The sequence below is a fragment of the Phyllostomus hastatus genome, unplaced genomic scaffold, assembly GCF_019186645.2.
Source record: "Phyllostomus hastatus isolate PE091 unplaced genomic scaffold, TTU_PhHast_1.1 phas_contig_40, whole genome shotgun sequence".
Taxonomy (NCBI): domain Eukaryota; kingdom Metazoa; phylum Chordata; class Mammalia; order Chiroptera; family Phyllostomidae; genus Phyllostomus; species Phyllostomus hastatus.
This window is the reverse complement of record NW_025333872.1, coordinates 21,405,206-21,422,217: the sequence shown is the minus strand read 5'-3', so window position 1 is coordinate 21,422,217 and position 17,012 is coordinate 21,405,206. Positions and strand designations below refer to the sequence as shown.

Here is a 17,012-nt window from a genome sequence, read left to right as displayed (position 1 = left end):
TATTTTTTTAATCCTCACTTGAGGACATGTTTAATCCTCACCAAGGATTTTAGAGAGAGAGGAAGGAAGACAGAGAGAGAAACATCAACATGGGCAACATCGATTGGTTGCTTCCTGTATGCACCTGGATTGAGGGATTGAACCCACAAGCCCTTACTGGACTCCATCCAACACACAACATTCTGGTGTATGGGACATTGCTCCAACCAACTCAGCCACCTGGCCAGGACCCAAGGCATGTATATTTGAGCTTAGTTTTCATCTCTCTACTGCTAATGTAATGTCTTTAAAGGGACGTCTATTTATTTTTGTGGGATAATGATGTTGGCTTCAAAGTTCATTTGGAAGTTTCTTGATTAGGACCTGGAATATATTTTCCTATAGAAATTAAGTTGTGGCTCTGGCCAGTGTGGCTCAGTTGGTTGGAGTATCATCCCACACAATGAAAGGAAAGGTTGCATGTTCTATTCCTGGTCAGGGCACAGACCTGGGTTGTGGGTTTGATCACCTATCTGGGTGTATAGGAGGCAACCAGTCAATGTTTCTCTCTTTCCCCTTCCTCTCTCTCTAAAATGCAATGAAAAAAATGTCCTCAGGTGAGGATTTAAAAAATTAAAAAGAAAAAAATTAAATTGTGGATGATGGTTGAGTTCCCTATGAGCCAGTGCTGTAGAGGACAATAGTTGGTTCTGATGAACATGTGAGACTTTGAATTTGAATATTGATAGTAGTATGCACTTCTAGTCTACTATAATCACATGGCTAAGTTTAAAGTATTCTATGTGTTTATATTATCATAAGTATAATTTTTATTTATTGCTTAGCAAAATATAATTAAAAACTTAAAAATTATCTAATTTTATTTCATGATGCATGACATGATGAACTAAAATTAGATAATTAATGTCAAAGTCTTGAAAATTTGGAAAGTTACCCAGTAAAAAAAAAAACCCCTTTGTTTTCCTTGGGGTTAATTTCAGTTTATCTTTTTCATTTGCTTGTTTTTCTTTGTACTAATCATCAGTTTGACCCTAAACTCTTGATCAATTGTCAAAATCTCTTCTTAATACATTCAGACTCACCAGGTATTCTTACAAGGCCTGATATTTTAAAGAATGTTTCCTAAGCCTTCAGCACTTCTTCCATCTGGAATGGTTTCCCTTGGGCACAGCTGTCGTCCTGGGAACTTTCTTCAGTTTGCCCATGAGTGGGATCCCATTACTTGAACTACATGGCTTCCTGTTTTTTCATTTCCTTTCATTGTGGTAGAGCACATCCTGTGCTACTAGCTAGACTCCTGAGAAGGAAGGGTGATAATGAAGCATGCTGTGTTTTTTTGATATCTTAGTATATTATCTTGATAGTTTGGGTAGATGACTTTAGATTGCTTTTCCTCAGAATTTCAAAAGCACTGTTTTGTTTTCCTTTCTTTAACATTACAGCTTTGCTACTGAGAAGTCTAAGCCACTCTGACTCCTAACCCTTAGTAACTTTTTTCATTTTCTACTGCTGTGTACCAAATTCCCACAAAGGCAGAGACTTAAAACAATGCTTATTAATTTTCTTACAGCTCTGTAAGACAGAAGTCAGATTGGGTTCTGTAGGAGTCTCTGCTTTTAGGGTCTCATAACACCAAAATCAATGTGTCAGCCAGGCTGGGCCCTCATATGAAAGTTTTGGGGAAGAATCTACTTTTAAGGCCTTTCGGGTTTTTATCTGTAGGACTTAGGTTCCCATTTTCTTGCTAGTGATCAGCTGGGATCTACTCACAGTGCTTGTTATGTGGTCTCCAGTATCTTCAAGCCAGCCACAGTGCCCTGAATCCTGGAGCTTTCCATCTCTAACTTCCCCTTCCGCCACCAGTCAGATGAAATGCTCTGCTTTGAAAGGACTGATGGGATTAAATTAAACACACCTGGATAATCTCAGTATTTTAAAATCTGTAATTTGGGATTTTAATTGCATTAGCAAAATCCTTCATAGTAGTACATAAATTAGTACTTGATTGAATAACCAGAGGATGGAAATCTTGAGGAGCCCATCTTTAGAATTCTGCCTACCACAGTAACCATTTGTACTTTGCAAAAGACCCCTCCCTCTCCTGGAAATTCTGGGACACCTCTTCAACGCTTGGTTAGGGAATAGCCTCTTCATCCAATTCCCGGTCATCTGCCAGTTCAGACTTACTACTGCCAGAGCCAGTTTCCATCCCAGATTCCACAGAGAGCAACTAAGAGTGTGGAAGTCCTGGCCTGTTAATTTGTAAATTGAGGAATTCTGAGTTGGGTAATCCATTTTTTACATACATATTTGTTTAAGTTGCATACTTTTGACTGCTCTGTTTTATAGACATGAAATTCAAAGTGATATGAACTCTTAAATGCCAGATCATATCTCAGGTTGACTAAAATAAGCAGGAAATAACAAAGATGTAACTGAAAGCCTACTCTTTTATGGAAATTCAGGTTAAAATGTGAATATGACTCAATTAAAAATTATGAAAGCATACATAATGAATTAGCTCACAGGCTGTTTTCTTTCCACTAATCTGTTGGCATAAAATCATAATTAACACTGTTCCATTTATTATATTTCTAAGTATGATATTTCTAAGTATAAGTAGGTAAGACATTATTGTTACCAGATGGGATCTGGGCCCAGACTGGCTCTGCCTTGACCCTGCCAGTAGTATGTGCGTTTTTTAATTTCTGTAGAAAAGGTTTCACAACACAAGTCCAGGTGATTTTGAGAGTATATTTATTAAAGCTGGAAGGGCTTAAGGTAGAAGAAGTAACAAGAGAGAGAAATTCAGAGAGAAAGGGGGCCTTTGAAATAGGTTTAAAGGGTAATCCCAGGACGAGCTCCCACACCTTGCTGTTCCCCTGGTTGTAACTCTTGTGGGGTCCCTTAGAGTTTAGAAGAAAGATAGCAGCTGTACAAGGCATGGGTGTGCTTTGGCAAGAGTGTACCATGTGCCCTTTTTTTGAGGTCTTTTAACTTTCTTTGGTCACCTGGAATCCTAGGGGAGGTCTCAGCGGGGGAGTCTTTTTTTAAAAAAGTATTTTATTGTTTATGCTATTAGAGTTGTCCCACTTTTCCCCCTTTGCCCCCCTCCACGCAGCCTGCCCTCAACTTGCAAATCGGTCCCCTCACTGATGTCCATGTCCATGCATCCTTCATATATGTTCTTTGACTAATCCCTTCACCTTCTTTCAGTCAGTCCCCACCTCTCAGGGGATGGTCTTAATAGAATATTTATTAGCTTTTCAGGGGTGTCCTTCAATATGTTTATTCATCAAAATGTGTGTATAGAGAGACACAGAGGTTAATTGTGGATAGTTTCATTTTTAAAGAATGTTAACAAGAACCCCATTGAAGAGGGACTGGGAAAAGGCTGTTCTGTCCCAGAATGGTCTGGAATGTGTAAACCATTTGCTCCTTTAAGTGTCCTTGGTTAGGCAAGATGAAACCTTGTGATTCATTAGCTGGCTATAAATTGCTCAAATCATTTGGCCTTGTTTAATTATTTTGTCTCAGTTTCCTTTATTCCACTTGTCAAGGAATTTCCCTAGTTTCTTACTGTCTTGCCTCATTATTACAATTAAAGTATAAGACATCTAAAGTTCTTTATATTAAACAAATCTTATTATATTAGCAAAATCAAGATGTGAATCTGGAAAGGTCTCTTACATGTTTGAGAGGGAGCAATGTTTTAATCAGCTAGGAAAAACTTTCAACTCAAAAGAAGGCTGGAGAAGCCTGAGAGAATATAAGAGGCAAAGGCGATTAATTGTAGTGTGTTAATGGTTGAGAGCTGAGGTGACATCACTCTAAGAAACATGCTTGGTGAAGAACAAATTAATGCTATTTGGCACAATTAAGCTGATATCAGTCTGGGCCAGAATTTGGCAGGCAAGTAATTCTTTTATTTATTTTTATTTATTTAATCTTTATCATATATTTTTCCATTACCATTTAGTCCCCTCAGTAATTCTGATTCTCAATGCATGGTTCTAATCTATGCAACAAAAGGATAGTATTAAAACCTATTATTTCTCAAGTGATATTTACATTTTAAAAATTTTGTTGAATTTATTGGGGAAACATTGGTTAATAAAATTATTTATGTTTCAAGTATACAATTGTATAATAGCTCATCTATATATAGTATTGTGTGTTCACCACCTAAAGTCAAGTCTTTTTTTGGAAACATTTATCCCCTCTTTGCCCTCTCCTACCTTCCCCCAAATCCACTTCCCTCTGATAATCACATACTGTTGTCTGTGTCTACAAGTTTTTAATAAATTTAACCAAGGATGTAAAACACCTACTCAGAAAATTATAAGACACTGAAGAAAATACAAATTAGTGGAAGCATACATATACCGTGCTCACAGATAGGAAGAATTAACATCATTAAAATGTCCACACTACCCAAAGCAATCTATAGATTCACTGTGATTCTTATCAAAATACCAATGGTGCATTTCATAGAGCTAAAATAAATATTCCAAAAATTTATATGGAACCACTAAAGACCCTAAATAGCCACAGCAATCTTGACACAGGGGCACAAAGTTGGAGGAATCACACTACCTGATATCAAACTATACTACAAAGCCATAGTAATCAAAACAGCACTTTACTTGCATAAAACCAGGTACATAGATCAATGAAACATAATAGAGTCCAGAAATAAATTCACACCTTTATGGTCAATTAATATTTGACCAAGAAGGAAAGAACATACAATGGGGCAAAAAAACAATCTATTCAATAAGTGGTGTTGGAAAAATTGGACAGATATGTGCAAAAAAAGAAACTAGACTATTTTCTTATGTCATACATAAGAACAAACTCATAATGGATTACAGATTTAAATGTGGGACTTGAAACCATAAAAGTTCTTAAAGAAAGCACAGGTAGTAAAATCTTGAATATTCTCATAGCAATATTTTTTCTGATACATCTCCTAGGACAAGGGAAACAAAATAAAATATAAACAAACAGGAGTACATCAAACTAAAAAGACTTTGCGTAGCTAAGAAACCATCAACAAAATGAAAAGAAAACCCACTGAATGGGAGAACTTATTCACCAATGCTATATCTGATAAGAGGTTACTATCCAAAATTTAAAGGACTGACACAACTCAACACCAAAACACACACACAAACAAGGCCCCCTAAACAATCGAGTGATATTTTTTTATTAAGAATTGTTTTTGTGTTTTTTTTAAAGATTTTATTTATTTATTTTTAGAGAGGGAAGGGAGGGAGATAGAGAGAGAGAAACATCAATGTGCGGTTGCTGGGGGCCGTGGCCTGCAACCCAGGCATGTGCCTTGACTGAGAATCGAACCTGGGACACTTTGAGTGATATTTTAAAAAGCTGATTATCACACTTCCCTATATAAAATAATACTTCAAGGTCTCTAATGAGATCTCAATAAGAGCAATTTTCTGTTTGGCAGTTCTTGGCCACTGACATTGATGTTCAATTTGTTGACTGAATTAAAAATACATATATACATATCAATAATGATCTAATATTTTTTCTTAGACCTAAGGCATAGCTATTTTCTATATACTTCTTGTCACAAACATCATGTTTATTGAATAATAAAATATGTCATGACTATTTCAAATCCTCTTTTATTTAGAATAATCTCTTATATGTCAATAGGCAAATACTAAAATTTTAATTAAAAAATGCTATTGCTAGTATTCCTAGGACTGAACTAATTCTGTAGTTACCTAAATGAGTGTTATTAATTGCAGTTCTTAATGACTAAAATCAACTCTGATTCACACAAGCAGGAAATGAACTTCTAAAGACATTGGACGTCTTGCAGAGTCATCAGGGGAGTTGAAACTGGCCTCATGGAGGGCAACAGACTGAACTATAGCTCAAAGCATGGCACGGACCTGGCCCTACAAGGATATTCCTTTGCTGAGTACTGAGTGATGTAGCCTGCCTCCCCACATCACCCCCTGGACACCAGACCCTGCCACTTCTGCTTCTGGAAACTGGATCTTTTAGCCACTGCTATCCAAAACAGAAAACTTCCCCATTTCTGCTCCTTTGCACCAATAGCTTTAGATTGATTGCTCTGTCTGGCTGAGCAGAGGACAAATACCAGTTCCTAGATAAGGTGCACACGGGTTGACTGCAGGTGTTAAGAATGTAAGAGTGGTGTTGTTCAGCTTATGTAGTAAGAATCAGTCTATTGCTTCCTCCAAGACTCTCAGCATAGGCATCTCCCCTCACCCTCAAACATAAGAAGGGGTTTGGATGCTAGGCAGTAAACAAAATAAAATGGCACCTCATAATAAGGGGTTGTGAATAAACAGAGCTCATCATAAATCTAATTGAATTGATAAAGCAAGTAGCAAATTGAATATTTGCATTTTTAATACTCATTGATAATGAGTATTAAATTTAAAGTGACCCAGTTTTCATCACTTTTCTGAAAATTAAAATCCTATGTGGGATCTTACATCATGTTCTGTGATATTTTGGTGTTTCCTTTTTCTTTTGGGTTCTTGAAAAATGATGGGGCAACAGAGAGGGCCTGAAGAGCAGGTAGTTGCTATCTAAAGGCTCTGCCCTCACCCCCATTATCTCTGTGACAGTTATGTAACAGTACCCAGAATGCCACCTTATGTATTGTTTTGAGATAATTTTGAACTTACAGAAGGGTTTCAATAACAGTAGAGTTCCAGTATGCTTCTCTCCAAGCTTCCTTTTGTGTTAACATCTTACATAATCATAGAACATTTATCAAAATTAAGAAATTAGTCTTAGCACAATACTATTAAGTAGTTTTTTACACTAATGTTCTTTTTCTGTTTTAAATCCCACATTGCATTTAGGAATGCCATTCTTTTAAAAAATTATTATTATTTTAGATACTCTACTCTCAGAAACTTTGCAATTCTTACTTTGGCTAATCACTACATAGGTACTTAGTGGGAATTACTTTATAAAGTCAAAATCCTATTATAACAATTATAGCATGGGAGTGGAGGACACACATAAAACTTGAATACCACAAGGAATATAAGTAACTGAGGGCACTGTGTGTGGGTGTTTCTTTCTTTAATATTTTACAGAATCACAGAATATTAAAGTCAGATGGAACCTGAGAGATCATCTTGCCCCAAACCTCATTTTGCATGTGAAGGAAGTGAGATCAAGAAAATTAGGTGATTTACCCTTAAGGAGCAAATTTTCATTTAGAACTCAGGTTGCACTACCACAGCTGTTCTCACTATGGTCCCCGAGAGATCCCAGACCCTTTGAGGCGGCGGTGTGGCCAAAATTATTTTTATAATAGGAAGAAGACATTATTTGCCTTTTTCATTTTCATTCTCTCATGAGTACATGGTGGAGTTTTCCAGAGCCTGTGTATCATGTGGTTTTACAAAAGCAGATATGAAATTCTAGTGGTTTTCTATTTCTAGACAGTAAAAAATTTTTGTAAAATTGAAATGGCATCAAACTGCTATTACTTTTTTTACATTTTAAAAATGTAGGTGTTTTTCTTTAAAACATATTATTTATGTTAGCATGTACTGTGTTTATTATTGTTTTAAAATATGGTAAATATTGATAGAACTCACATAAATAAAAGGTTTGGTGTTGTCAATAATTTTTAAGCCCTGTTCCAGTAACTAGGATGATGTCATCAGCTAAGAGAAGGACATACAGACAACACCTACATCAAATCTGTTAAATTAATGATGTGTCACTCCCTTCTTTTCCTATATATAGCTCTGGCTGTTTTGGAATAATATTTAATTCATTGTATGTGAGTGGAAACTCCTTTGTATGTGAATGCCATGGAACTCAGAATTTTGTGCTTTCATAGTCATGACTGATTTTCTTTAACTTTATGAAGTTTCTGCTAAATACATGAATGCTTGTAGATATGTGCCAATAATTGAAATGCTAAATTAAAGTGCCTTGAACTAGATTTTTATTTTATTAACTCTGCATAATTGTGATACACATTTTTCAAGGAGTTACATTGTTTTCTACATGCTGCTTAATTAATCTGAAGCCTATTGCAGATTAATCAGTTGCAGATGACAGGAGAAATTCCCCTTCCAGAGCAAGTGAAGAAGACAAAAAAGAAAAAAAAACCCAGAAAACAAAAAAACAACTTTCCATATTCTCTGCCAATGTGTATTTCTGCTTATCCATGAATTCAGGGATACTCTACTCAGCCCTATCCAAGCTTTACTATATATATTTTTTCAAATCATGGGTTTTAAATCTCAATCCTATAAACAGACCTACTGTTTCCTTAGAAAATGAGCTGTTTCCAGGCAGAACTAGGGAGGGGTGGGTGCTGGGTGAGTGGAAGGGACATCCAGGAGCTTTTGTTATTAACAGTTCCAGAACTACTAGGAGAGCCCAAATGTTACTCTTCACAATTTTTTTGCCATATTCTCTTCAATAAAGGGTGTCAGTTGCAGTCTTCTGGTTGTCTGTCACAACTGAATACAAACAAAAGAAGCAAACCCATGCAGCTTCTAGAACAAGCACTTATCTGGAGGAGGACTAATTGGAAGTATCCTTCTCTCACTGTTGTCACGGCCTTAAACCACAATTTTGTGATTGATGGAGGTGGTGAGAAAGACTGTTCTTTTCTATGGACTCATTTTCAAAAATCACCTATTCCCTTAGACCCACTGGGCATGTTTTATCCTATTTCTTTAGCAGTCAGTGCTGGGAAGGCAAGAACTTTTTATCTCATACATTGCTTTGTAACATGTAATATGCATAAACATAAAATAAAACCAGAGTCATTGTGATTTTATCTTCTACCACTGTTTCTCCCACAATGAAAGAATAAGTTTAATCTTTTACTTAATTTGCATCCTTTGCTCCTCCAATCCTGTTAAATGATTCATCAGAAGGCAGTAACTTACTGGTAAACAACATACTGTTTCCCCTTGTTGGTACTTAGTACACTTTAGCTTGTGCAATCTGTTCTCATAAAATGAATCTCATCATTCTTTAATCATTTTAGTCACTCTTCTTTGGATCCATTCAATTAGATTACATATATTGGTGAGAGAAGTACTTGAGTTGAACAGTCTTCCCATATGTTAACTTAGAAGAGTGGTAGGGAAAAGACTCGGATCTTATATTCATGCCTCAATCATTTTGACAGATACAGCCTCAATATAGTGGGTATAGAACAATTGCTTGTGAATGAGAAATGTTAGATAGGAACTTATTGATAAGATACTTGTCCCCTCTATCTTCTAAGCCCTTTACTAACAATTGCTTTCTTGAAAATTAATTTTAAATAACTAAGTCTTTTAATTAGCTCATGCTAATATCTGGATTTGGTAATATACCATATGTCTTAGGACAAGAAATGATCCTAGTAACTGCCTGTGTAGTTATTTTATGATGCAGCTGTTAGCCATGCATGTACTGAACTAACAACACTGACAATATGAATAAAGCAATGAATGAATAAACTAGGAAATTAGCAAAAACTTTCCAAAAAGTCATAAAATATATGCACATAAATATATGTAAGTAACATAATGGGCTTTATTTATTTATACATACAATTTATTTCTACCTTAAAACTTTTAAGAGTGAAATTTAACATTTTATAAATGTGTAATATAATTCTCTGATTAAAATTACAATTGTTCTACAAAATTTATTTGATTTCTTGACCTTACATAATACATTTTCAATCAGTATTTTAAAGAACAAACCATAAGTCACCCTAAGGAAAAGAATGTATAAACCTCATAGAAGGCACAAAGTATATCAGAAGAAAGAAAATTGTGTTAAGCAAACAGCATTTATTCTTTCCGCTGACTTTAAACAGAATATGGGGCAATGTGTTAAATAAGAATTCTATCAGGAATACGAATGCAGTTGAAAGGAGATTTTTTTCAGAGAATAAACTTTTTTATTTTATAATATATGTTATTGATTATGCTATTACAGTAGTCCCAATCCCGCTCCCCCCTTTATTCCTCTCCACTCTTTGTACCTCCTTCCACCCACATCCCCCGCCTTTAGCTCATGTCCATAGGTCATATATATGAGTTCTTTGGTTTCTACATTTCCTATACTATTCTTAACCTCCCCCTGTCTATCTTCTACTTACAATTTATGCTACTTATTCTCTGTACCTTTTTCCCTTCTCTCCCCACCCACTCCCCCCACTGATAAACCTCCATGTGATCTCCATTTCTGTGATTCTGTTCCTGTTCTGGTTATTTGCTTAGTTTGTTTTTTGTTTCTGTTTTAGGTTTGGTTGTTAATAACTATCAGTTTGTTGTCCTTTTACTGTTCATATTTTTGATCTTCCTTTTCTTAGATAAGTGCCTTTAACGTTTCATATAATAAGGGTTTGGTACTCATGAACTCCTTTAACTTGACCTTATTTGAGAAGCACTTTATCTGCCCTTCCATTCTAAATTATAGCCTTGCTGGATAGAGCAATCTTGGATGTAGGTCCTTGCCTTTCATGACTTGGAATACTTCCTTCCAGCACCTTCTTGCCTGCAAAGTTTCTTTTGAGAAATCAGCTGACAGTCTTATGGGCACTCCTTTGTAGGTAACTGTCTCCTTTTCTCTTGCTGCTTTTAAGATTCTCTCCTTCTCTTTAATTTTGGCTAATGTAATTATGATGTGCCTTGGTGTGTTCCTCTTTGGGTCCAACTTCTTTGGGACTGTCTGAGCTTCCTGGACTTCCTGGAAGTCCATTTCCTTTGCCAGATTAGGGAAGTTCTCCTTTATTATTTGTTCAAATAAATTTTCAATTTCTTGTTCTTCCTCTTCTTCTTCTGGTACCCCTATGATTTGGATGTTGGAATGTTTAAAGATGTCCTGGAGGTTCCTAAGCCTCTCCTCATTTTTTTTTTTGAATTCTTGTTCCTTAATTCTCTTCTGGTTGAATGTTTCTTTCTTTCTTCTGGTCCACACCATTGATTTGAGTCTTGGATTCCTTCCCATCACTGTTAGATCCCTGTACATTTTCCTTTATTTCACTTAGCATAGCCTTCATTTTTTCACCTAATTTGCGACCACATTCAACCAATTCTGTGAGCATCCTGATGACCAGTGTTTTGAACTGTGCATCTGATAGGTTGGCTATCTCTTTGTCAGTTAGTTGTGTTTTTTTTCTGGAGTTTTGATCTGTTCTTTCATTTGGGCCATTTTTTTTTCTCTCTCGACATGCCTGGTATATAGTAAGGGGTGGAGCCTTATGTCTTCACCAGGGCAGGGCAACCCACATCAGTGCGTGGATACTAAAAAAATGTTCTGTGATCCCTTTACAGATACTTTACAGTAGCTTTACAGATACTAACTCATGTAACCTCCAAAAAAATGCTGAATTACCACTATTACTACTCTCATTTCACAGATTGACTGCCTGAAATACACAAACCTTAGGTGTCTTACTGAAGCCCAACATAGTAAAGGGCAAAATAAGGTCCAGTAGGCTGGACAAAGTCCACACTGTCAACCAGCAGGGAAAGATAGGAGAGAATTCATGCTTTAAAAAAAATAAAGCCCTTAAGAAAGCAAATATGTACATAAATAAGGTGAGAAATCTTCAATTACCCCTGTCCCTTTGCATTTGAAAGTGTATCTGATGCCACACATAAAAACAAAACAAAACAAACAAACAAACAAAAAAACCTCTGTTGGTCTTATTTCTTGGTCTAAAATTATCTGATCTGAATGGAAAATTTATTTGACCACTTACAACAAAATCAAATTGTCAATCTATTTTAGGAGAGTACAGGTAGTTTTTAGTTTTTAGAGGTCATGTTTGACATCATATATTTCATATTCTTAAATTCTGGAGGCTTTAGATAAAAGCAATGACAGTCCTTCATCTGTAGAAGGTGAGTGTACCTAAACGTCTGAGCAAAGAGGAAAAACTTCAGAATGGAATGTATAGAGAATTCGAGACCAAAATGTAGTTCACATTTTTTTGTCTCATCTTTTTCAGAAATTACCAATTTGACCTTTTTTCTCAATTTTTACAAGAGAAAGAAAAACTCTTGAAGGTAGAAGAATGTTTAAAAGAAATTATTGAAAGATAATTAACATGCATATCTGAATTTAAGAAAATCTGAGAGAAGGGAACCCTCATGCACTGTTGATGAAACTGCAAATTCCTGCAGCCACTATGACAAACAGTATGGATGTTCCTCAAAAAATTAAAAATAGAACTACCATATGATCTATCAATCCCACTTCTGGGTATTTATCCAAAGAAATTCAAAACATGAATTCAAAAAGATATATGTACCCCTAAGTTCATTACAGCATTATTTACAATAGCCAAGATATGGAAGTAACCTAACTGTCCATCAGTAGATGATTGGATAAAGAAGATGTGGTACATATATACAATGTACCACAAGAAAAAAAAGAAATCTTACTATTTGTAAGAACATGAATGGACCTAGAGGGTATTATGCTAGGTGAAATAAGTCAGACAAAGACAAACACCATATTATTTCATTTATATGTGGAATCTTAAAGAAAATAAGTGAATGAACAAACAAGACAGAAACAAACTCATAGGTACAGAGAACAAGTTGATGATTGCCATATGGGAGGGGTGGTAGGAGGATGGTGAAAAAGGTGAAGGGATTAAAAAGTACAAATTAATAGTTCAAAATAGTCACATGGATGTATAGAGAATATAGTCAATAATATTGTAATAAATATGTATGGTGCCACATGGGTACTAAACTTAACAGAAGACCCCTTTGTAAGTTATATAAATGTCTAACCACTACATTGTACACCTGAAACTAACATAATATTAAGTGTCAACTATAATTAAATTTTTTTAATTTAAAAAATAAACAAATAGCCCTGGCTGGTGTGGCTCAGTGGATTGAGAGTCGGCCTGTGAACCCAAAGGTCACTGGTTTGATTCCCAGTCAGGACACATGTCTGGGTTGCAGGCCAGGTGCCAGGTCCTCAGTTGGGGACATACAAGAGGTAATTAATCAATGGATCTCTCACACATTGATGTTTCTCTCCCTCTCTTTCTCCCTTCCTTCCTTTCTCTCTAGAAATAAATGAATAAAATCTTTAAATTAATTATTTTAAACAAAAGAAATGGAGTTTTTAAAATGAAAAACAACATCAAACTTCTTTTGTAAAGGCCATATAGTAAACATTTTAAGCTCTATGATTCACATGATCTCCATTGCAAGTACTTAACTTGGCCATGGTATGACAGCAGCCAGAGACAATATATAAACAAATTACTGTGGCTGTGTTTCAAGGAAACTTTCTTTACAAAAACAGGCAGCAGACTAACCCAGTGGCAAGGTGGCCAACCTCTGGTAGAGATGATTAAATCCACAAATATATTCATTTATACTTTGTAATCTCCCTTAAGAGACCTTCTGTTTTTCATTTTTATACAAAAGTATGTAACATATCCTATACATGTTATATGCCACTTTAAAAATAGGTGTAAAATATTTAGAGAAGTTCATGAATAAAATTAAGTTTGTTTTTTAAAAAATATCTCCTTTCAAAGGCTGATGTATCTCTCCACACCATGCCCTTCTCCTTCATTGGAGAGTAAGTAAAAAAGTTTATTCTTTTCCAACCAAGATGGAGGCATAGGTAGACACACTGTGCCTTCTCACACAACCAAAAGAAGGACAACAACAAATTTAAAAACAAAAAACAACCAGAACTGACAGAAAATAAAACTCTATGAAAGTCCAATAACCAAAGAGTTAAAGAAGAAACATTCATTCAGACAGGTAGGAGAAGCAGAGACAGGCAACTGAGGCAGAGAGAACTCGCAGGAAGGTGGTGGCTGGGGGATTGGGGCAAGGCAGCAGCTGGTAAGATTGCAGACTGGGCAGTCCCACATTCATGTGCAGATAAACTGAGAGGAACAACTGGGGAATGAGACAGACCACACAACCCAGGGTTCCAGTGCAGAGAAATAAAGCCTCACACCTCTGACTGAAAACACGTATGGGGGTTGAGGCAGCAGCAGGAGAAACTCTCAGCATCACAGGAGAGTTCATTGGAGAGATCCACAGGGTCCTAGAATGCACACAGGCCCACCCACTGGGAATTAGCACCAGAAGGGCCCAATTTGATTGTGGGTAGCGGGGGAAGTGACTGAAAACTGGCAGAGAGTGGAGCAAAGGGGCATTGTTTCTTCTCAGACTCCTCCCCTATATACAGTGTCAGAACACACTGATGTGGGTTGCCCTGCCCTGGTGAAGACATAAGGCTCCACCCCTTACTATATACCAGGCATGTCGAGAGAGAAAAAAAAATGGCCCAAATGAAAGAACAGATCAAAACTCCAGAAAAAAACACAACTAACTGACAAAGAGATAGCCAACCTATCAGATGCACAGTTCAAAACACTGGTCATCAGGATGCTCACAGAATTGGTTGAATGTGGTCGCAAATTAGGTGAAAAAATGAAGGCTATGCTAAGTGAAATAAAGGAAAATGTACAGGGATCTAACAGTGATGGGAAGGAATCCAAGACTCAAATCAATGGTGTGGACCAGAAGAAAGAAAGAAACATTCAACCAGAAGAGAATTAAGGAACAAGAATTCAAAAAAAAATGAGGAGAGGCTTAGGAACCTCCAGGACATCTTTAAACATTCCAACATCCAAATCATAGGGGGTACCAGAAGAAGAAGAGGAAGAACAAGAAATTGAAAATTTATTTGAACAAATAATAAAGGAGAACTTCCCTAATCTGGCAAAGGAAATGGACTTCCAGGAAGTCCAGGAAGCTCAGACAGTCCCAAAGAAGTTGGACCCAAAGAGGAACACACCAAGGCACATCATAATTACATTAGCCAAAATGAAAGAGAAGGAGAGAATCTTAAAAGCAGCAAGAGAAAAGGAGACAGTTACCTACAAAGGAGTGCCCATAAGACTGTCAGCTGATTTCTCAAAAGAAACTTTGCAGGCAAGAAGGTGCTGGAAGGAAGTATTCCAAGTCATGAAAGGCAAGGACCTACATCCAAGATTGCTCTATCCAGCAAGGCTATAATTTAGAATGGAAGGGCAGATAAAGTGCTTCTCAAATAAGGTCAAGTTAAAGGAGTTCATGAGTACCAAACCCTTATTATATGAAACGTTAAAGGCACTTATCTAAGAAAAGGAAGATCAAAAATATGAACAGTAAAAGGACAACAAACTGATAGTTATTAACAACCAAACCTAAAACAGAAACAAAAACAAACTAAGCAAATAACCAGAACAGGAACAGAATCACAGAAATGGAGATCACATGGAGGTTTATCAGTGGGGGAGTGGGTGGGGAGAGAAGGGAAAAAGGTACAGAGAATAAGTAGCATAAATTGTAAGTAGAAGATAGACAGGGGGAGGTTAAGAATAGTATAGGAAATGTAGAAGCCAAAGAATTTATATGTACAATCCATGGACATCAACTAAGGGGGAAATGTTGGAAGGTTGGGGTTGCAGGGTGGAGGGGGCATAAAGGAGGAAAAATTGCGAAAACTGTAATAGCATACTCAATAAAATATACTGAAAAATAAAGTATATTTGCTTAATAAATAAGTATTATTTTAAAGTTTATGATGCTATCAGAAATTTACTTATTTGTGATGTAGCATAAAACATACCAATGGACACGAAATATCTACCATGTAGATGATCACTCGCCATCCTTTATAATAGCCAGTACATGATGAGAACCACTTTTTCAAATGAGCTGAGGCCTTATTACTGTAGTGTTTAATATCCTTATCAGATTTTTTTGTGTTCAATTTGTGAATCATTCTTAATAGATCACCCCTAGAATGATTTTCAACATACCTGAAACAGGCCTAAATAATATAGATTACCTTCTGAAATCAGCAATTTAGTCAGAGAACACTTAAGTATTTGGTATATAAATGCTGTAAAGAGCTTTGATTTTATGTAACAACTCATCATGAATATGAATTGTTATCTATGGGTGAAGATGTCTGACAATAGATATTTTCATTCCTTTATCTAATAGAAAGAAAGCACTCATGATGGCTTAGGTGGCTATACTGATTGACAGGAACACAGAGGATATCACTTGAAACTAAGCCATCATAAAAATTTGATTTAGAATGCCACAAGAGACTGTATGTTCTTTGGCAATACACACTTAATTCTTACAATAGAAGTGTGGCATTTTTCCCAGATAATAAATTTAATCTTTCTTATATATCATTCATTCATTGAACAAAAGCATTTTGATCTCTTATTATGAGACACTCAGTGTTCCAGGTGCTGGAGTTACAAAACAGAAGCTAAACCTCTCTAGGAATTCATAGGTTAGGTGGGAGATATAAAGACAGCATGGTAATCATTAGGTAAAATTTTGTGAACGCCAGAGGATAGAGTGACTGTATATTAAGAAATTAAATATGACATTATCAAAGAAAGAAAGAAAAAAATAAAAGATCAAGCAAATACAACAATAGAAAACAACTTTTTAAAGACCTGTTTGACAGACTGGAGTGTTGGCTTGGGCTTCCTCAGGCCTGTAAGTCCCAGACAGAAGTGATCAGCTATGGAGACCTTTACACTCCTACATGAAAATTGCTTTGAGAGTTTGATATGATTCAGGGAGAAAAAAACAATACCCTCCCCTTTTGTATGAACTAGTACCTGAAGCCACAACTGAAGGTAGCAGAAGCATAATTTCAAACTCCCTTTCATAAAGCTTTCCTTACTTCCTCTGACTGAGTTAGGATTGTTTATGGTACCATGTAGGGCAGCCTGTAGATAATTCCATGCTCACTGTGGCCAGCTGGGAAGGGCTGGGGTTTGTCAGAGACTGACATTTGGAGAATTGAAAAGGCCAAAGAAAGATGGCTGTATTTATATAACGAAGAAATTAACTTAGAATTAATTTAAAAGGCAGAAGGGACCCTAGGGAAAAAAAAGAAAAGAAAAATGGGAATTACAAATGAGTGGATTTTTGCCATTGGTAAAAATC

General features: G+C 36.1%; 1 protein-coding gene across 1 annotated transcript in view; it reads left to right on the top strand.

Annotated features, from left to right (window-relative positions):
* The window catches only part of LGSN (lengsin, lens protein with glutamine synthetase domain), a 153,915-nt gene that overhangs the window by 97,223 nt on the left and 39,680 nt on the right, over positions 1-17,012 (top strand). The window lies entirely within an intron of this gene.